This window comes from Castor canadensis, chromosome 18 (genome assembly GCF_047511655.1).
Source record: "Castor canadensis chromosome 18, mCasCan1.hap1v2, whole genome shotgun sequence".
Taxonomy (NCBI): Eukaryota; Metazoa; Chordata; class Mammalia; order Rodentia; family Castoridae; genus Castor; species Castor canadensis.
Window position 1 is genome coordinate 30,659,573 of NC_133403.1, and position 23,566 is coordinate 30,683,138.

General features: G+C 37.6%; 1 protein-coding gene, 1 long non-coding RNA gene and 1 pseudogene across 3 annotated transcripts in view; 2 read left to right on the plus strand and 1 right to left on the minus strand.

Annotated features, from left to right (window-relative positions):
• The window catches only part of LOC109676735 (doublecortin domain-containing protein 1-like), a 1,027,711-nt pseudogene that overhangs the window by 704,224 nt on the left and 299,921 nt on the right, over positions 1-23,566 (minus strand).
• The window catches only part of LOC109677192 (dnaJ homolog subfamily C member 24-like), a 929,921-nt gene that overhangs the window by 561,018 nt on the left and 345,337 nt on the right, over positions 1-23,566 (plus strand). The gene's annotated exons all lie outside the window — the stretch shown is intronic.
• LOC141418798 (uncharacterized) lies at positions 5,792-23,313 on the plus strand. Its single transcript, XR_012443442.1, has 9 exons — positions 5,792-6,395; positions 8,085-8,211; positions 13,488-13,624; positions 17,029-17,157; positions 18,934-19,004; positions 19,672-19,696; positions 21,352-21,422; positions 21,739-21,808; positions 23,035-23,313. It is a non-coding gene; the product is annotated as an uncharacterized lncRNA (long non-coding RNA).

Consider the following 23,566-nt stretch of genomic DNA (forward strand, 5'->3'; position numbering starts at 1 on the left):
AAATATTATAAAACTAAAAATTATTATATCTAGTTAATTCCCACTGTAGATGAACTAAGTGAGAGTACCACTTTGCATTGAAAAGAACAAAATCACACTTACAATAAATAAAAAATATGCCACTAAATGACGTTAAACTATTTTCCAATAATTATACAATTGTATTAATACACAAGTGTAATTATTTGTAGGCCTCTAATAAGCACACACAATATATCTTTTTCATTTAACAGGTCTTTCATAATGTACATGAATCAAAGGGGACATATTGACTCTGGTGAATGCATACCTTTCCAAATGTACATTTGATGCATTCATCATGTTTTGCCTATTCTGCATACAACTGGTCAATACACATACACTTAATTCACATTCCTAAGCTAGAGTTAGACTTTATTGCATCCTTCCAGAGAGATACTGCCTGTTTACACCTATAGTACTGGAGACTTAAGCAGGGATCCTCGTAACTTTCATAATAACAATCCCTGTCATCTTAACTGAGGAAAATTTATAAGTACTCTCTCTGCAGAGTAACAGGTCTCATTAAAACCACTATCAGAGACATAGTCCATAATCGAGATGGCATTAATGGATCCTAAAATGATATGATGACCTTAAATATTACCACAAGCACATTTACCATCAGGAATGTTCCAAATCAGTTTGAAGTAGTGTCTCCTTCAGAGATAGACTAAAGCACCATAGCAAGCCAATGAAGATTTACATAGATAATGGTTGGTGCTCAGGACATGCTGATGTGGGCCTCAGTCACAACACAAAACTTCTGCCCCCCAATAATACAGGTAAGTGGTGATTGCGGACCTTCTTGTCACTGTATTTTGATTGTAGTGTCTGAGGTCTAATCTAAAATCTTCTTATGGAACGTTATTGTCTAATAATTTAAACATTTTATTGTTAAACGTGTGAATGTTGAGGGAAAATTATATCATGGTCCTTATCATTGCTGTGGTCCTCTCAGCCCAAAAGTAAGCACAAGGATTTTTTGCAGGTATCTAGACAAAGAAAAAAAGGTGCACTCTCATTGTGAAAACATCAATCCCAAATTAATCAAAGTGTCCAAGTAGCATTCAAATGCACTTAAAATTGGTTGTGGGATTGCAATGAGCAGATGTCTTAGCAGAGGAAGTGCTTCCTGAGACATGTTTGTGTGTGTGTTTTTTTCTGGTTGCCTACAAGAGAACTCAAAAACCTAGAAAAAATTCTTGATGGAAGCTTGCTTATTACTAGGTATGTGATAAATTCATCTTACTGTAACAGGCATAAATAGGTATAGGTTTCTTGACAACCAAAGAAAAGGCTTAATCTGGGGCTAGGATTTTAAAATTAAACATTGTAGATAATAAACTTTAGGAAAAAATCCACATGCATTCATTCAGCACACCCCTTTCCATTAATTTAATTATTCAGTAAAAGTCATCTAACGATTCTCTCACATGATCTATATTATTCATGTACCTTACACCAATCCTTTTGATTTAAACAATATCCATAATACAGAAAAACATAGAAACACAATCCACAAGGCCATAGTTTTGATCAGATCATGCTTGAGTAATTCGGATTCAGCATTTAAATTTCAACATGACTAAAAGTTGCAAGGTGGCTAACCCAAATAATCCATTCATATAAAAACGGTTAAAGCCCAACTCCCTAAACTAACTTAACTCATGGAAAGACTGTTGGTGGCAGAACTGCTCTTTGTCTCTAATTCCTATACACAAGTTGGGTTGGCATACTTTTTCTTCTTTTCCTACTGTTTCCACCCTTGTCTAAATTGTGTCATAAAATCTTTGCCAGGCTTCTACTTTGTAAATCATGTGAAAATTCCTTTCTCTGATGCATTCAAGACCATGAATACCATGAGTAATTATTTGAAGATGTTCCTATATCGAAAATTTCCTCCACCCATCTCTAGTGACAGAAGTTTGGCAAACCAGCCAGAAGGTTGAATTGCTCCTGCATCATCAGGGAAGATCAGCAGGTAGTAGGTAGGGCATTACTTTCAAATTAACTTGCTTTTCCTCTTTTCTCTGTTTATTCTTGTGTCTCTTTCCCACTGTATCTTATTTGGTCTTTTGATGCAATTTGAGATCTCTTAATCTTTATTTCTGGTTTGACAATTTGCCTTTTCAAAAAGAGAGAGTCACATTAAACCTCCAATTCTAAGTTCCCATTTAGATGGTAAAGATTTTGTGCTGGGTGAGATGGGATGAATGAAGACAGCTAGAACAGATGGTTGCTCAGGTCCCCAGTTGCTGATCTTTTCATGTAAAACTGAAAGATTTCCTTCTGAGAACCAGTGGGTCTGTAGCACTTGGTGTAATGCCCAGGAAACTTTGAATGAACCACCCTTATAGCATATGCCTCAAACCTAGGATGGGAAGAACACACCCAACTTGTCCAGAAAGTGTAAATAAATGAACGGGTTCATCATACCTGAGCCACTCTGCTCCCCGTGGTCTGAGATAATATGACACACATAAGGTGGGATATCTATTTTTTTGGAAAAATAAATCCCTAGGCAACAAACTTTATAGATGCCAAACATCAAACTCTTTGCTAGCTCTCCCATTATATGCCTTACACTTTTGCCACTATTCACAGTAAGATGTTAAATTGTAACACCTTCTTTATCTCCAACTTCCTCTTGTATTCTTATTTTGTTTGTTATCACTGGGGTTTCATCTCAGGCCTCATGGTTGCTAGTATGTCTCTTATGACTTGAGCCACTATGCCAGTTCTTTTCTCCTGATTGCTGTTTCAATATGGGGTCTTGATGATATGTGTCCAGGACTGACTTTTGCTTCCTGAGTAGCAAGAATTTCAGGGTAAGCCACCAGTGTCTGGCCCTCCCCTTATGTTCTGAGACCACATCACCAAATGTCAAGCTTTTAAGTCTAGCAATGTTTTGGCCACTCACTGCCTTTGTTCTTTTTACTACATGAGAGGATTCTTGAGTTCACTTTTTTGCCTTACTGTGTTCTTTTATTAGGATTACTAAGGAATATTATTGCCTTAGATTTTCTTAATTTAGGAAACACTGTAAAACATTTTTATTAGTATATGATAGGTATACAGAGCATTCCAGTGTGATATTTCCAAATATGCATTTATTATACTTCAATGTGTTTCATCCCTTCTGTTATTTCCCTCCTACTCCATTCTCCTTCTTTAAGTAACTTCAACACATTTCAAATTTGCATATTCACATTTTATAGAAAATATATGAACTATAGTCATCGGTCTTTACTTTCTTTTTTACCCTTACCAGAATTAGAACAGTACACTTAACATGACATGTTTTTCATTCCTCTCCTTGATTGTTTAAGTGTCTGTTCCTGGTTCATTGGGGATTTTGTCTGATTATACCTGTAAATAGATTTGGCTTAAATGAGACTAACCTCTGCACTACTCTTCCTCACTCTTTTCCTCCCACCCTGTATTTTTCAATGGTTTTCCGTGTCTTTAGTTGTGTCTTGTTCTTGGGAAACACTTTTAACATGTTTTTTGTATCCCAAACTATAATTACTGGGTGTAACACGAGATTGTTGGCTCTTGGTATATTTATCTCCCTTCTGTTTTATCGCTTATAGTACGAGAGTGTTTATGTTCAAGCTAACTGTAAAAAATAATGCATCTAATGTATATGTGCACATGATTATATTATCATACATTTGTAAATGAAAACAATGCTTGAATTTTCCACAAAGACAAGTCAACTTACCTATGCATTCAGATTTCCCTTCTTATGTATCCTGTAATGAAGAATAGTATTCAGAAAGTTTTTTGCAAGAACTAGGTAAAACCAGAATGACTAAGTACTCTGGAGGTTTTGCTCATGGATTATTCAAGAGCAGGGCATGAGGTGGACATGAGGCACATGTATAAGACAAAGGAGAAGATGAGGAATGAAATGTGAAGCAGAACCTTTGACTTATCAGGTAAAGGAAACCTAATCAGTATAAATTAGTTCATGTATAAAGGCATAAACACTGATTTTCATGTTGTCCTTCAGTGAACAAGCCCATGCCCCTTCCTGTGCATTCATGAGTTCAGGTAAATCAGTGTTGTCCTCTTAATAAATTTCAAGGTCTTTTCTTCCCTGAAGATCCACATATGAGGCTATAAGTTTGACCTTTTTAGATGATTTGTATTGAGTGAAATCAAAGGTTTGTAGAGGAATGGGTTTAATTTTTTGATAATACATTCTTATGATATTTTATAAGTAAAATTATATAGGAAACACTGAAATGCTAATATTTGAAAATAACTGCTACTAACCATGTACCTCTGTTCCCCTGTCTTTCTGTCCTACACTGTGTTTGTGTGCATTAGTGACATCAGGGGCAGCCCAACTCAAACTAGCCCAAATCAGTGTGATAGTTCGTCCTGGAGATCAGCAAGAGGTGAGTGATGACACTCCCTAAGCAAGCTGTTCTGGAAATGGGCTAAAAAGTGTGTTTTGAGATACTTATCATGGTCTCTTGGGTGTTTGTGGTAATGAATTTGAGTAGTTCTATGACTTGACTTGAACATGTTAAATAAAATAAATATGAATTGATGTTTCTCTGCAATGATCAAGGACATACAAAGGACACCATTATTGGCAAATGTTCTCCTATACTGCTCCACCAGGTTACTCACAGCACTCTAATCTGTGAGCTGAACTCAATATTATGAGTTACATGAGATTTATGATAATGACTCAAAACCTTTGTTGATTAGTGTATCTATTTCTGACCAGTGTTTTGCGACCACTCAAAATGTACACACACTTTTGACCTTCTTAGGCTTTAATACTGTAAGTCATATTCATAGGTGCTGAATGTCTCTGCCATGGTAACTACTGATCACATGGCTGAATGATGAATACAAGTCGTTGACGCTCAGAGCATCAACCTTAAGTCCCATGCCTGGCTTCACCTTTACCTCTTGCAGAGTCAAGAACCTGGGTCATTTGTCTATGTAGCTTGTCTATGTAAGGAGTGGGATATATAAACCAATCTTCTGATTCCATTATTGTGGATTTTGAAGCAATTAATTTTTCTACTATGTACAAGGGTTGTAGATTTCTTTTGAAAATTGACACTTCTATTGCATAGTCAAGTGGGAACATGTTTTTTGAGGAAGTAGAAAAGACTTGTAGAATGACTATACATGAAAGCACTGCCTGCCACCTCTTGCCTTTTATGCACACAAATGCACACCAGATAATGACACAGTAGCTTGCAGCAAGAGAAGTAGATGGTCCAAATTCTTCCTTGAATCACCAGGAATGCACAAGAAACCCCTTTCCTATTTTCTATTAGGAAACTGGAATTAGGTCAGATATCTTTTTTTTAAAAAGGCAGCAAATTCCAACCTTTCTTAGTCTCAAGTTTTTCCTTAGCTTTTGAATGACTTGGGAATATGTACTGTTTTCATGGGCTGTGGAGTCCACCTTCACATAGGGAAAGAAAGCCATATTTTGTGGATAATATTATGCTCAGTCCTGTTTATACAGTTCCATAAATTACATTGTTTGGCTTATAAACCTGGATGGCCAGATATGCTGACATACTCTAGTCATTTTGCTTCTATGGATGTCACTGTAGGAAGATGAAATTCTGAGCACAACAGGACAGAAGAAAGAGATGCGCATTAAAAAGCACTTAGTACAAAAGTGATTTGGATGTGGCTTATTCACTAAATATTTGTCTACCAAATATTTGGCCCTAAGGTCAAACTCCACTATAATCAGCATAATAAGAGAAGTATAAAGAGAGAAGCACATGGAATAGATTGATTTAGGCAGTGGCCCATAAGTAACCTAAAGTGCATTTGTGGAAAAGGCATACATTTTCCTTAAGGTCTCTCAAATGCATATGATTTGGCACATACAATATGCATATCATAGGAAGATAATTATGGCGCAGAGCTGAGGGATGCTTGGACACTGAGAATCTAAGCCTAACAATATCATAATCATATTTCAGATTCCTGGTAGTAAGTATATTCCTGGTAGTAAGTATCATGTAAATTAGCCTTTTTGTCAACTAAGATAGCGCCAACACTTAGGGTGCACATAGTGTTCAATGAGAAACCATTAAATTAACTTTTCATAGCACATAACAGCATGCGAATCCCTGGTGATGGGACCTGAAGCAGCTGCTGCCCACCTGCTACAAGTGGATATATATTCCCCCCTTTCTTTTTCATTTTCCTTTGGAGGTTTTTTTTCCTTTACCAGAAATTCAAAACTGCTATAACAGGGAAATGCAGAATGAATCTTGCAAGCATCTGGGACTTCCAGGATCTGCCATAATTTATGTACAGGGAACCTGTGTTTCCTGCATCTGCCATCTTAGAGCTGAGTGAAACTGCAACCCTGCCAGGTGAGTGTATCACATCATCTACTCAGGATGGAACCAGATACTCCAGTGCATCTGGTCTGCAGATCGCACACCTTTCTCCTGACAAAACTGGTGTCCAAGTAAACTGAGGGAACATTTCACTTCTGCCTGGTGTGGAATTGGCAGAATGCTGAACTGATCTAGTTTGTGTAGGGGTGAGTGGCCCAGCCACAGAGAGTGAAAACAACATTCCTCCACCTTGGAAAAACCAATAGTGAGCTGAAACTGACAGTTTTTCAAGAGAAAAGCAGTGAACCAAAGCTCAATTCTAATTCCTACACTTGTCCTGCAGACTGTAGCAAATTGACTCTTCATGGGATCCAAACTCACAGAGCTGATCCCTTACCCAAAAGCTGTCTTACAAGGAGCTGAAACTTCCACTGCCACTCAGGCAAACATACAAACCTTAATAAGGGACAGAGGCATAGAGAAAGCCCTTGTCAAAAGTCTCAGCAGCTGGAAGTGAAAACAGAAGAACAAGTCTAGAGCATTCATTGAACTGATATTTTAATTTAGTATTTTTTTAATTTTTGATTTTTATTTCTCTCATTTTTTCAATATATTTTTACCTATCTCCTTCTTCCATTCTGCCAATATACCAATTTCTTTAGCACTCTTTTGCTCTACTTTCATTTATCTTCCATATTTTTATTTTTATTTTATTTCTTCTCTTGTCATATTTTGTGTCTTTTGACTCTGTGTTTACCCTATTCCTTCTCACAATACACACCCCAGACATAGGTAGACTGATAGAGGGGGTAAGTCTAACTAATATACATAATAGCACATATGTAAATTTCACAATGCAAACACTCAGTACAAGTAATATATGCTTTAAAAATGACTTCACATAAGCTAGAAAAAAAGAGTGTGAAAATGAAAAAATGAGCCTTGTAGAAATTATTACAGGAACGGGGGAGGGGGCTAAAGGAGAATGGTGGAAGGGTTGTATTCAACTATAATATGGCATAAAAATTTGTTAAATTTCACAATACACCTACATTACACCAATTATATATATATATATATATATAAAGAAAATAACTAATGAAACATTTACACCCACTCACAATATCATTGGGTATTAGTGTCAGTCACATTGGAAGATCCTCCTAAAGATTTTCTGACTGAGATGTTTTGCTGTCCTGGTGTTAAAAAGTCACACCCAAAGTTGATATGTAACTACCTTGAAAATTGTCTCTTTAAGAGTCCTGAGACATGCATGCACTTGTGTCACAATTGTGCAATACAACATCAGAATGTGTTCCTAATATCCTCCTCTTGCAACATGCTCACCAGTCTGTGCTATCTACTGTACCTCTCATACCTTCTCTGAGATCCACACTGAGGTTCCACCTAAGAGGGAGATCCTGCTTTATTTGTTCTGCAGCTGGCTTACATCACTCAAGAAAATTTCCTCCAGACTCATCCACACTGTTGCAATGGAAACAATTGTTCTCATCACGAGAAAAAAAGAACTGTTTTCCTGTTGAAAGTGGTTATCATGCCCAATGCATACTGAACTATAGCTTCATGTTGTACAGCAAATGAGTACAAATACTTTGTGTAAATAGAAACAGCTTTTGAGCTGTGAATAAATTATTACCTGTTAGCCTGTCATTTCTGCCAGTCAGAGGTCACCACCTTTATTTACTATAATACTGTTCCCAGGTTATGGACTGCCAGAAGAAATACCTCCTCTAAGGCCAAGAGCAAGTCCGTCCTGGCCCAGCAGTGTGGCAGAAGAATCCACTTCTGGCAACCAAACAATGGGAGCCTGCAGAAGAATCAAACAAAGGTACTGTGGAAAATTAACCCATCTTTAACAACAATTCTTCTTAGCTCAGTTTCTTGTATTGCACAGAAAACTATACCACTTAAGCCATACACTCATATTCAATTGGGCCAACTTAAGTTCCTTCAGCTAACCTCTAGTGCTACAACCTATTAAGTTATATCCATTTACCTTGAACTTTAATCTCCAAAGATTCCTGGATTTCCAGTTCTCCCTCTCTGGTTTAGTTTAATTTCACAATATTTGGGACAGTAGTTTTATGATTTCTTTTCTGTTTTTATTTGACAGGACTGGGTTTTAAACTCTGGGTCTCAAACTTGCTAGGGAGGTGCTCTGCCAGTAGAGAGAGCCTTCTTTTTCTTTGGGTATTTTTGAGATAGGTTCTCATGAAACTTCAAATCACAATCCTCCTGATCTCAGCTTCCTGAGTAGCTTGGGTTGCAAAAGATATACTCTGTTACTTTGGGTTCCTTTGAATTTATCCATTTTCCTTATGGTTTCTAATGTAATGAAGTGAACATGAGACCACTCTGGGGGACACAGAATGACTTGATTCTCACAGAAAGTCCTTTCTTGTAATTTTAGCTGGAATGGAATAGTCTCTGGAATCAGATTCTTCTTTTTTTTTTATTTTTTTATTTTTTTATTTTTTCATTTTTCTTTTATTATTCATATATGCATACAAGGCTTGGTCCATTTCTCGCCCCTGCCCCCACCCCCTCCCTTACCACCCGCTCCGCCCCCTCCCTCTCCCCCCCACTCAATACCCAGCAGAAACTATTTTGCCCTTATTTCTAATTTTGTTGTAGAGAGAGTATAAGCAATAATAGGAAGGAACAAGGGTTTTTGCTGGTTGAGATAAGGATAGCCATACAGGGCATTGACTCACATTGATTTCCTGTGTGTGGGTGTTACCTTCTAGGTTAATTCTTTTTGATCTAACCTTTTCTCTAGTGCTTGTTCCCCTTTTCCTATTGGCCTCAGTTGCTTTAAGGTATGGAATCAGATTCTTCTGAATAACTTTGTGATGTTGAGGAGATTGAAAGAGTTATGTCACTTTTCTGGGAACCACAAACCTGATTGGAACATCCTAAAGTAAATGGGTTTTGGAGTAGGGTGGTAGAAATTGATTTTGCAGATAAAGACCAATGTCCATTTTCACTTTCTGGCAGCAACATTTCTCCTTATGTGAGGTGGGGTTGGGTACATGGTGTGTAGTGGGGTCAGTTATGAACTTGTATGTTGTGGTTCTGGGTATGACATGAGCCCATGTGTGACTTAATTTTTTATATTTCCCTATTTGACAGTGTCACCTTTCCCAATCAAACTACTATCACCATTTAGCCATGACTTATCAATATATGTAATTTAATCAAATTGTTAATACTATTAACAATTAGTTAATATTGTTATGTGCAATATTAGTGTGCAGGTTCTTGCATGCTAAGTACATCTCAAAGAACTGAAAAATATCCCTTATGAACCAACACTAGGTTTACAGGGTTGTAAAAAACATAAGGTATGTTTCACAATTTCTGTTATTGGCCAGTAACAATTTCCTTTGTCAGTAAACCTCAATTCTTACTAAATCTCAAAATATGCTCATCACATCTGATTGGTTGCCATTATACACTCTCTATGATTTTCTTATTCTCCCGCCTTTTTTATGAAAGGTCTCAGTATTCATCTCCCACAATCCATTTTTGCCATGGAGTTCTGGCCAAGGAAGCTCTTTGGAAGTGAGGCCCTGCTTTACCCACAGGCTGCACACAGATCTGTTTCCTCCACAGATTTTCCAGCACAATGTGCCCTCCATGCACCAGGGGTCCAATCACACTTTCTCATCTAGGTGCACTAGTGATTGAGATGCTGTCTTTAAACAAATGACCACTTCAGGCTGCAAACGTCTCTGGAAGGGCACACCAACAGAATGAGGTCCATGACACCTCTTCTTTGGTCTCTAGATCATTGCCATCCAAATGACTTTTACTCCAAGTAAATCTGCATTCATGTTTAAATTTACCTAAATGAAATTCAACCTCCTTATCCAAAACTAGCTACACTTCATGTTTCCAGGAGGCAAAAACTTCTAATGCAGAGTGCTCCATCACAGCTCATTGTCAGCAGATATGAGCCTGAGAAATGCCATGGTAAGGAAGAAGCCTGAGGAATTCAATGAACTGATAAGTGTTTAGAACACATCCTCCTCTGTGCAGTTTCAGAAAATGACATGTAACCATTTTTGTGGGGATGCTCATTGTTGGGATAATTCCCTAACACTTGTACCCACTTCTGAAACGTTTACCCAACTCACAGAACTGCGGTACAGCAGATATTTATATGGTATATGAATATCTGGGCTCGAACCACTTCTAAATTGTAATTCCCACTCACAACTTCCTCAATAGATGAAGAAGGAAAGGATGAGGCATTATCCGTATAAATTTCTTTCCAACAGTGTGTGTCCAGATTTTTTATGTGAACAACAGTGGGATTCCAGTAGTGATAGGAAAGAGTCTAAAGATACAGGAAACTTTTCAGATGAAAATGAAAGGAGAGCTGTAGGAAGGAATCATGCACACTTGCTGTTGTGGATAAAAAGGAATTTTAAGGACAACATGAATAAGAAATATGTGTTATTTGCATACTCTGGTGACATAGGAATAAGTTTAGTATCACCACTGGCATTGACCTTGTGGTCCCATTTACTTTCATAGTTAAAATCAGTGCTCTCCACAGCCCTGCATATCCTTGTCTGGTGTCTCCAAAACATCACAGCTTTTGATTTCAATGGCTTGACATTTTTGGGAACTCTATACAAGAGATTTGGATTTGGATTGATCTAACATAATAGGCCTTGCCCTCTATGTTACATAAACATGGAGACAGATTTATTACCACTGCCATGAGGTGTATGAGGTGTCAACTTCCCTTCTACATTTTCAGTCCTCAGAGCCACACTTTCTGTTCTGTCCTCCCTGTGCAGAACTGGTTGAAATCATACTGCCAGAGTGGGCAAATTATAGAGAACATTCCTAAGGTTTTCTTGCACACTTATAGGCCAGATTTGGTGGTGTTCTTAGAAAGATCATGATTATTAACAGAAAAAATGGTGCCACAGTCAGCTGTCAATGTTTAGCATGTTTGTTCACAAAGGATAAATTAGAGAATTGGGTGGAGAATCGTGGACATAGTTTCACACTGTGTCATTGAACATCCTGATCATAAGGGGAGCAAGTTTTTTGGCCTCACCCTCAGCATTACATGGTCCTTTTACTCTTCTATGGTCAGTGCCAAGGGAAGCCTATGGTTCTTGGCTCCTGGACAATAAGTATAGACACTCTCTGCCCACAGACATCATTCTCAACAGAGGGTCTCAGTCATCTTGATGTGCACCCTGAGCCTGAAACCTGTGGACATTAAGGCCAAAAGTGGTGGGACCTTTTGGTCTTGTACACCATCCACATTTAACCTATCTTCTCTGGTCTTTGTGTTCCTATGAACTTTGCATCTATGTGGAATTAACAGATTCATCTGGGAAGACAGACACCTGCGGTCCTGGGGCTCAGGTCTGTCTCACTGCATATCTGTCCTTCTTCCATTGTAGAGAGTTGTACATCTTAAATTGCTTACATTGAGTTTGTGTTTTCAACATATTTCTTTTCTTTTTCATGTCAATATGTTCACTATATTTTACATTAAATAATAGTTTATTAATACCAGTTACCATTACATCCTTTTATAATATAAAACACGTCATAAGACAAACATCAAAATAGAGATAGAACTTCATGCATTACAAAGCCGTCACCCTCTTGACCCCCAATATCACTCATTCTCTCCTATATCTCTTAATTCATCTTCATTGAACATTGTCAGGTTGTTTTTAGCACTTGCCATTTGTTCTTACTTCAGTATCTCTCTATGTGGTAAATCCTTGTCTAGTATTAGTAGTCCATTGAGAAACAATCCCAAAGCATTGCTTTACTTCCAGAAAAAATTCTGAGTTGTAGATTTTATTGTTTTCTTTTTACCTTTGCTTTTCTTTCTGGAAACTCAAAGATTTGGCTTCAGACCTCCTCTGGGATAGACAACTTGCAGCTCTGGTGTCATCATGGGACAGCAGAGTGTCTATTCAGTACACACCAGATACCATTAGTTGATTTATAGGAGCAAATTATAGGAAATTTTGGGGTCCCTCCAAAAATGTCCAGAAAATGTAAAAATACTGGATCATTCTATTACATGGAGAATGAAAATGTGTCCCAGGCTGTTTTAGTGGAAGATCCACATCCTGTTTACCTTGGACTCCAGGGAGGTCTATCATAGGCTGAGTAGTATTGCACAGAAAAGTCACAACATATAAGTGTTATATTGTAGAAGGAAAATCTTTTGACGCCTGAATTCACAACTGTGTAGGATCTGATCCTCTGCACAGTCCCTGGTCCCATTTAGCTGGTTTCCATGTCAAAATCAGAAACTGTGGAGGAAGGCAAGCAAGGGACACCCAGGATATGAACTGCATAGTGAGATCTCTCAGTCACCAGTGAATCATGCTGTTCTATTCACCCAAACTGGATGCTTTTGAGTCCATGATATGATGAAGCTGTATCAACATCTAACATCTTATCCAAGGTTAAAAGAAACAAGCAAGTCACAGGTGACAATTATAGTCCTATTCTTTACTTCTACTTACAGAACAAAATTTCTCATTTTCTGACTTTCATTGTGTTTTACACTTTGAATCAGGAATTTCATGAAGCAATGTTTCTGGCCTTCTTGACCAGCTAAATTTGTAATAGACATATATTGTAAAAATGTGTGATGCTGAGTGACAGTAACAGTTTTTTCCTTTGGTCTTCCTTTGCTGTTCTTCTTTTTTTGTTTGCTTCTTTCCTTCCTTCTAACTTTTTAAGACATTCTCTATATGTATCAGAAACAGGCTTCTACCTACAATGCTCCAGGTGAGTGTCCTTACCTCTGGAATTACAAGCATGTGACTTCACCCATTTCACCATTCCTATTTTAAAGTGTGTCATCTGTTGAGATCAGTGGACATTACTTCTATGGGGACTGCAGACCTCTAACACCATCACTGTGTTTCTCCCTTGTTGATAAGTAGTGAAAACACATGACACTTAGGACAGTGCCAGGTAGAAATGTTAAATTAGTTCTCCTTTTGCATTTAATGATCCAAATCCAATGTTACCAAGGGAATGAAGCCACACTTCACTTTTCCATATTTATTATCACATTAATATTATTTTCAACCTCAACAGAAAATGGGGTGTATCTGCAGATCACATAAGGTAGCAGAGGTGCCATTACTGTACATTAAGCAGTCCAAGACAGAAGGATCTTGCCCTTGATGAAGAAAAAGCAAACAATAATGGATTCAACTTAGAGGACACAAAAGGTACTTAAATCTTGTTCTCATGTGACTAAGTACAGGGAATGAGGGCAACTATGAAGATAATGATCATTTTAAGGAACTGGGTATGGGGATGAAGGCATTAATACCAATTTTAATAGAAGAAGCAAAAGTAAATTGAAAGAGAAATCGAATATCCTGGAGAATTCTGAACATGAACTCTATAGACCTTATTCACCTGCAAGATGGATGAGATTGATCCCCAATGTCAGTTTTGTAGATTTAAACAAGATATCTTATGTCTGATCTCTATCTGATCATGAAGTACTAGTTGAAATAAGTGGAATGGATTGGACAAGTAGGATCAGGAGCATTTGAAATTGACCAGGCCATGGGATCCAGTGTCCACATGCCATGTATTGGGCAGACATTGGTTGGTAGAAGAGTAGATATAAAGGAATTTCAATATTATGTATAAGTTGAAGCAGCAGTGTCAGGACAGAAAATGAACCCCATAGATTACCTTATTTGTCCATACTCATCATAATCTCATTAATCCCATATAGATTCACTTTATAGTTATAGGGTGTGAGAATCTGTACAGAGGTAAGACCTATGTAGGTACATAGACCAGGAGTCGATTGTTGGCAATTAACCTGACACCTAGAAGAAGAACCACCACCAGCTCTACCCCAAATTTTACAAACCTGTGATATGGTCATGTACCAAAATTACAGCTGGTGAGCAATGCATTTTAGAATTACCTGGTGTATGTTAACATTAGACTGCTGGACATCTCAGCCAGACAGATGTTCAGATCCACTGACTCTAAATATTTACTTTCCTGAATGTAGTCCCAAAGTAGCAAAAACATTAATTTTGAAAATTCCCAAAAAAAAAAAAAAAAGAAAATTCCCAGGCCACAATCTGCTATCCAGCAAGATCGACTAGAGAGAGATCACTAAATTTTAAGAATCCCTTTTCTAAGCCATGACATACACATCACTATTTTGGGTTAAAAAGCACCAGGTCATTCTATATGCTGTTAGGACAGAACCATCCGTGCCAGAGGAACCTCACCATTTCAGGTGCCAAACCTAAGCATATCCCCATAAAGAAAGAGTCAGAGGCCCAGTTGATTTTTTATCTTGCTGTAGAGGCATAGAACAGGTTTTGCAGAAAGCTTACTTATCAACTTACATATTGTTGGTCTCAGCTCTCAAATGGAGCACCAGTTCCCTGAATTTCAAAACCATCTTCAAAAGTGCTGATGGAACCTGATATTCTTACAAACCACGTTCCGTAAGAAGCACCACACACTTTCCTGATAGACTTCCTATGAGGGAACTGATGTAGTTAAAGATGCATCCACAGTGTAAGTAAATTGGACTCAGATTGGCTTGGCATAGGGTCCCAGGAGGTTTCCATAACATAGACTATCTAGAAGATAATGTACATTGGAGAGAATTTTCATGATTGAATGACTATTACTTGTGACAGATGACAATTGTTAATTTATGTCATTGTTTCCAGTAACTCAGGATCAGTGTAAACATACAGGAGTGATATTTCAAATCAAGACTGGGACCACTTTTATATCACCATGTTAGCTTACTTCCTCTTTCACCCTGAAATTTTAATAATATAGCAAAATGTTTGGAGGCATATCCCTTTTTTCTAATTTAAGCTGATTACATAAATAGAAAATAGACATGTGTAGATTTAGAATCCACAGAAATACTCCCAATGGACACATTTTGATGGCAAAATTACTGGTATAGAGACCAGTACAGTAACACGCCATGTGTGGCAGGTGCTCACTCTGAACATTCTATGATGTCATGCTGCTGTGGTAATGTGTAGATTCAAATCTCACCTTCCATTCCAACTGTCACTCAAGTGACCTGAGTGGTCATAGCAGACAGCAGTTGGGACATACTCAGATTGATCCAAATCGTTCACAGACATGGGTAACTTGATTTGCTGTGGCAGAGGTATATTCATACTGATATTCTCAATGTCCCCTCTCCAAATAGACTTCTTCACTTTTATTCAATATATTACCCTAGTGTGTTGTCATTTCCTGAACTGTAAGTTCTCTACTGATTTTGAAATATTTCATAATTTTGTTTTAGTAATTAATTTGTAAATTGATCAAACTAGTCACATTATGGATTGTTATAAATTTAGAAAATATGTATTTTTAATGAAAATTTTGAACATAATATTTCACATATTAAATACAGGGCGCAAACTCATACTGATGTTTTTAGATCATGAGACTCTTAAATTTAAGGTATCAGTTACATTCCATGAAAGAAGAGTGACAGGCCAAACTCTTCTGAATGCCAATGCCAAAATCAAAGTCATTGAAAGACATGATAAGTTCTGGGAGTATTAATAAGGAAAAAAACTGTGTATGGGGGATGAGCTATCCATTGAGTTTCTGAAGACAGAATCCTCACTCTGTAGAGGATGTCAGGAGAGTGGTGACAAGGAAGATATTGATGATGGAAGTACAGAAGACCTAGGTGGCCCTTCTGGTGTGGACTGAGGCTGTGGCTACATCAGTTCACTCTAAAAAAGATAAGAATCTTCCCATTGAATCTCAGAAACTAGAAAATGGTGAGTGTAAATGCGGCAGAGTTTTGGTGTGGAAGATAAGGGTCGAGAAGAGCCCTCTTAGAGCAAGATTGTTTTCCAGATGGTCACATATTGATTCAGATAAGTCAGTCATTGATGTGGGTACTTATGAAATTCATGCACTGACATGTGAAGCACGAGGCCAGAGAGCCACTTGGATCAACGAAGCAGCAATAACTCTTCATCCAGACATGGTCAAGACAATGAAAATTAATTCTTATTTCATATCTTACCCCTGGAAATACACCTAAAGATCATTTCACTGAGGTGATTTGCTGTCCTAGTCTTGAAAAGTGACATCATAATTCATATAGTAATCACTTTCAAACTCCTCTTTTCTAAGTTTATTGAGACATGCATACAATTTTGTTAACTGTGGCACAGATTGTGCACAAGAACTTATTTCTCATGTGCTCTTGAGCTATGCTCAGCTGCTTCATGTTTCTACTCTTTTACTTTCATCTTCTTTAAGATCTCCATTAATATTCCTTCTGTGAGTAAGGTCCTGTAGTATTTTTTTTATATTTGGCTTGTTTCATGCATCATAATGTCCCCTGGTTCCATCCTTGTTGTTGCAACTGACATGAATATTCCAGTGAAAAAAGAACAGAATTGTTTGTGGCATTATAAATGCTATCCATGAACAATACATGCATGTTTGAAAACATCACATGGTACCTTTAAAATACAAACAACTACATGTGTCAATGAAAACAGTATTTGAACTGCAAATCCATTACTGTTAATTAGACTATCTCTCTGCCAGGAAGAAGTCAAAACCCTTATCTCCTGTCATGCATTCCCAGGTTGTTGCCTCACTGACAGCACACCACCTCGGAGGTCACGATGTATTCCAGACTGGCCTGAGTGGTATGGCCAAAGAATTCAACTGTGGCCACCCACCAGAGGGAAGCCTGAGGACCAGGCAAATGAAGGTACTGGGGAAATTTAGCCATAGAATTCATTATTCAGCAATGACTCTATTAACTGTCATATTTTGCAGAGAAAGCAGTAAATATGGAGGCCATACCCATATATATTGAAGGTTTCCAAATTTTAATTCATTCAGTCCTGCTTTAATACCATAAATACATCACACCTAACGGTTTTGCATACTTTTTAGTGTAATATCTCAAGTGATTATTTACACATTAACTGAAGTGATGAACATTGGCAGAAACAGATGTACTCATGCAACTTTTTGTCATTTGTATCATTTTAATGCACTTTATTTGTGACAGATTTGAAAACCATCAATCTTGAAAGTATACTGTAGAACTCTTTCAAATTCCATCCCTTGTTCAAGTCCTTTTTAAAGAAGCATCTTAATTTAGAGTGGTGCAATACTTATGAAAACCTAATACATGTTATTATTAACTATAGTCCAAATTTGCATTAAATTACACTTATTGCTACCAGTTATATGGGGGTGTTCCTAAAATGGTTAATAACCAATGAAAAATAGTTTCCATATGCTAAACATTCCCTTAGCTTCATCCACTAATCCTTCTCTCCTATTCCCAGAACCTTGGCAACTTGTGCAATTAAACGCACTCCATAGTTTTCCTGTGCAAGAGTTTCAACCGTTTAGAGTCACCACGTACACTGTTTTTCTTCAGTTTGACTAAGTTAATGTATCTGTGCACATACAAGTTGTGCTTCCTATTTCTCCTTAGCTTGTCAGCTCAGTGTAGGTAAGTTTCATAGCATCTGTCTTGGAGAATTTGTCCATTTCCATCAGGTTATAATTTTATGTGCAGAATGTTTATGAAAGTATTTAGTTACCCTCAATTAAATGTCCATTGAATCAGTAATCATAATTCCTGTTTAATTGGTGGCAGTGGTGCATCCTGTCCAGTACATTTCCTTTATAGGTATCCAGGCTAGAGCCTGGTAATTTTTTTCTTTTCAGAGAATTCATTATGTGTTTCTGGTTTTCTTCTTCAGATTTTACCACTTTCCAACACATTGGTTTCTGCAATAGCTGCTGTTTTTCTCCTTGCTGTTTTTAGTTACATTACATTGCTCCTATTTGACTAGCATCTTATTGAAGTTAGGTCTTTTGTTTTCTGTGATATTGCATGTAGTGTATAGATTTATGTTTCAGTAGTGCCTTGAAGTCATGTCACAGTTCTCACAGGCTTATATTCATTTTTATTTTTCATTGAAATCCTTTTTCAAAACATTGAAAAATTTCAATGAAATCTTGTGCTTTAGACCATGTGCTTTGTGTGTGTGTGTGCGCTTTGGCATTTCTTGACTTTCCTGGATTGTAATAGTAGCACTGCACCAAGTCCTTCCAGCTGCAAATGGCATTTTCTCACCTAGATCTGTCACTTTCCTTTATAAAAGAACAGGCGTCATACTGGATAAGGGGGCACACCCTGAAACACTTTCAACTCTCCATACCTGATGGTATCTGCAATTGCCCCATCTCCACATGATGCAAAAATTGTGGAAAATGTTGTTCAGACTTCAGCATAACATGTAACTTAGGGGACCAACCTCAGAGCACTGTAGTTCTGCATCAGCCAGCTGTGTGTGCTTTGTGTGTGTGTGTGTGTGTCTGTGTGTGTGTGTGTGTGTGTGTGTGTGTGTGTGTGTATGCAACAGCAATCTTCTTGCACTCGAGCCCCCTGTTCACACAATAATGCTTCTTTAGGTTTTTGGCATCAAAACCAACGTGCTGACAACATTGTGTTTCCTTCTAGAGTCACATAAGGTGATTATGGAGGTAGTTCCATGTGTGTGTGATGAGGAAGATGTGGAAAATGTCATGAAGGTAAGGTTGCCCATCTTCATCTATGACACAAGTATTGTTTATTTGTCTTCATTTTTTCAATCAGCTTTAGAAACCCAACTGTTTCTAGGTACATTACACATGGTTTCTAAAATTTTCTTTGTGGAGAAATGTCAAGCAAATATCTAACTACAGCAAATGTCTGCTTCAATCTGGCACTCATGCTTAACTGTCTCAATTTGCAAGTACAGGGGAGTAAATGTTTTCCTCACTCACCTTTTCTAGAATAATAATACCTTGATATGTGCTGTATAATATTAATTTGAAAAACATTCAAGGAAAAGTTTATGCCTTTTCCAAATGCACATTATGGTGATTCCCATGAAATACTTCCTTTTTTTTTTTCCTTTTTTCCATTTTTTGAATCTTGTTTTTCAGGACTGATATTTTAACTAACAGAATCACTTTACTAGGCAAATAAATCCAAAATAAATTTGTCTTTGGTTGTGTTCTAAGAGGATCTTTTATCTTTTTCCTGGGTGTCTTCAAATGTTGTCCTCTGATCTCCACGACATTAAGATGTTAAAAATCACTTGCAGGAGCCAGTGACCTCACATCAAGTCATCTGGTCTAATCATAGTGATCTACATGATTTTGTAAACAGGACTGGACATGACCTTGTTCTCATATATCTTCTTTTACCTTACAGGAGGACTCCACAGGCCACAAGAACTGTAAGTATTCCAAAATCTCACATAGTCCTAGGAAATACTTAGGGGCTCAGAAAGATTAGCATTATGGACTGCTTTTGTTAAAAGATATCCTCATTCCAGGCTTCTGCTGGAGAAGAAGACTGGGGGTGTTTTTGGAAAGGGATTGGTGATGGAGAAAAGATTTATAACCATTTTCTGTTCGTGGAAAAACCTATGTCATTTGTGTAAATGTTCTGTAAATGTTCAAAAAATTTCTACCACCATGTTACATACCACATAAACCAATTCCTTCAGTCCTTCCATAGCTGAACTAGAAGGTTAGATTAATATCCCAGCTCTTTGCAAGAGGAAGATGCAGAGACAAATGCCCAGGCTCTTCATGCTGAAGTAAAAGAGAGAAAGATCAAGTCAAGCATGAGGCACAATGTTGATGTTTTGAGTACAGATCTGACATCTTCATTCAGCCAAGGGATCCCTACTTTCAAATCAGGGACTTCCAGCTCATATGCTTATGCCTTAGAATATTAAGCTTACAGGATTCCCAAGTGCTGCCTAGATTTTGGGGTGTCCAATGTGGTCACAAAAATCAGGATGAGAAAAGGTCCAATAATCAGTAGAGATTCCTAATTATTGTTGTGAAACTCACATAGCGCACAAGGTTTTGGTCAGTGCCCAGATTATACTTCCAAGACCCCATGTAAACCACGGTAGGTAAACATTTGCCTGTGTTGCTGTCTTTTGTCAGACCTCGCTCCCAGAGACATATCAGTGAGTACTTTGTTGCATTTAACATTACCATCAGAATTCTTAGAAAAAATTAAATTCATTACCACCACCCCTGATAGAGTGACAGGAACCTCCAAGTACAATTTGGTTGTTAGCCTGGGCTCCATCAACCTCGCTGGCCACTTCCAAATCAGGTGTAAGTGAGAGTGTTGGGTTTCAATGATCCCCATGGTAAAAATTCACACTAATTTGGGCTAATGTGAGCTGGGCATTCGTGGCCACCATGGACACACAGAAACTCCGTGTAGAAAAGGAAGACAAGTAGGAACATAATCACAGGATTAGTAGCAGTTATTTGCAAACGTAACAAATTATTTCCTAATTTTTATTTATGAATGATCATTTAAATGGTATTAGTGAATAAATAGAACAGAATATCTTGTGTTCTATTGATCCTGTTCTAATACCAATGTTTGATTTTACACAATGAAAATCCTTAGAAAGACATATGTAGAGCAACCTATGGTGATCTTGTAATGAAAAGATCATTTAAAATGATATTAGCAGATAAATAGAACAGAATATCTTGTTTTCTGTTGACTTCCTCAGAAAGACCATATATAGAGCAAACAGTGTGGCTCTTGGAAAGAACAGAAATTGAATGTTGTTAAGAAGGTACTTGTAAATTCAGCTCTGGTTATGCATTGGATGGAGGAGGTGTGGACTTGGACATTAATCACACCCTGAAACTTAGTGTTCACCCGTTTGCTGATGGACTAATATGTAATGATTATTTCCTTTCATTGAGAAACCAGAAGCTCTCCATCTCATTTCTTTCTTTCTCTTTTCTTGTGCTTTATGTACCTACCCCATGTCTATATCACTTATTGCTCTTTAAAATCCACATGCAACACTACTTGCATAGTGACAGTCATTCTTTATATTCCTAGTTCCTGCCAAGATACTGCCAAATATTCTTCCTCATCACAAGACACATGAAGAGGAAGCATCAAATACCTTGGTAAGCAGACTTGCCTTTGTGCAAAATCAAAGCATTATTTTTGATTGTTAACTCTTTCAAATGTATTACAATGTGAATGTGTAACCATGTAAATATTTTGTGATCTCCACAAATTCCATGGTTTGGTATGTTTAAGGGAGATGTTTTATGCAACTGAGATATGATTTCAGGCTAAAAACTGGCTGCAGTGTCTACTTCACTCTCAGCAGAACAGTTTTTTTCCTTGGGAAAAAACATTGTAACTGTCAAAAGATAGACATGTAGGCATGAATGAGGATGGCCACATATTAACAATCATTTCTTGATGCTGTTATAGATACAGACAATTGCAAAAGAAAGTGGAGGAGACTGTGATATCCATCACTAGAGTGTGGCGAATCAGGATGGTGAGTATGGTGGATATATCCTTAATTTGGTGTTGACAGACAGCCTGATTCAGGTACCAGGCTATGGATGAGGATTATGTGTCATCCTAGAAATTTGTATAACAGTTAAAGAACAATGTTCTTTAAGAACAACCATGGTATGATTGGGGTCTTGGTGGGTAATAGAACCAAGTATGAATCCATGTGTTGTAGGTCTGGATGTGCTTGTGCCCAACTTGTCTTGGATGTTGGCCAGAGTGAATTAGCATCCCAAACATCTGAGACAGTGCCTGGCTCTTGTGTATGTCCAGGAAGGATGTATAAGAGAGACATCAGATCACGGTGCAAGTCAATTATGTTCCCTGATGGACTCTAGATCATTGCTACTCATTTTGATATTCACTGCAGAAATCTGTGTTTCATCGTAAAGTTTATATAACCCTATAACATTGAAGATTGTGAACCATGGTCCTCTATGCACATTTCATGTCAGCAGGATATGAATATTTATAATGTGAGAGAATGATCCCATTCACCATGGACGGCAGTTGTGAGCCTGGCCTAGTTTAGATCTTCCATCCTATAGACTTTAATACACTACCATCAGAGTTGGGATTCCCACTTCATATGTTTCAAGGTGAAGCTGCAGTGGGTCAGTGGAAATGGTATCAAAAGTAGAACTTGTAAGGTCCTATATCTCACTTGATTACATGAAATTGCACGTAAAATGTTGTGAAGTCTCCAGGTACACACACTCCTGAGAAAAGCCTAGATTGGAAAGGACAGAGTGGTGTATAATGCACTGTGATGATGTGTGACACTGCTTCTGGTTTGTCACTTTTTAATGCATAGGTATATTAACTCACAGGTCTACCAATTAAGAGCATAGCATCAGCATATGCTTAGTTTGAGGATGACGTCTACTTGCTCATACCAATATTATGTCAGGGGAATTCAGAGATCTGATATGCACTTAGAAAACATACATTTCAAAAATCAAGACCCTAAGCAAACTACATAATCTCATCCTAGAGTGATGCCACATTGTTCTAATTATCTTCCACTATTCCCCATATTTGAAAGTTTTCACAATATCTCAACATATGCTACATCATGCCTCTAGCACATGAAGGTATGGATTTAAACCAAGTGCAAATTGTACGCCATACTCACCATAAACTCAACTAATGTAGAATGAGTGTATGAAATTCTATAACAATTTCTTCCTATTGTTTTTGTCTCCAAAGGTTGGAATATATATTATGATTCCAGCAGTGATGAGGAAGATTCTGCAGGTAGGTGATCCACTCGAGGTAGGTTCTAAAGGGATGTTTCCCTGTGAGGAGCCTTGTACACAAATACTCTAGAGAAATAAGGAAGGACTATCAAATAAAAATGAACTATGTGTTCTTTGCATACTATAGTCATAAGAAATAAGTGTGGTATCTTTACTGGCATTGAGCCTATTGTTCCATTTGTTTGGATAGTTTAAAACAATGCCCTTGAGAAGCCCTGCTCTTCCTCATTCTGCCTCTGCCAAATGTCATAGAATTCTTGGTAGTTTTTGACATGTGTCAGGAATTGTTTACATGAGATTTCGAATTGATAGGAAACTATTAAAAGACCCTACTCTCTGATACTGCTTGAACTTGGAAGCAGAGGTTTTATGACCACTTACACAGTGTAGGAAAAAGCAAACACACTCCTCTCATTTAAAGGCTTTATAGTTGCACTTCCTCTTCTTCAACCACTATCCTCTCTTGGTTGGAAGGACACCAC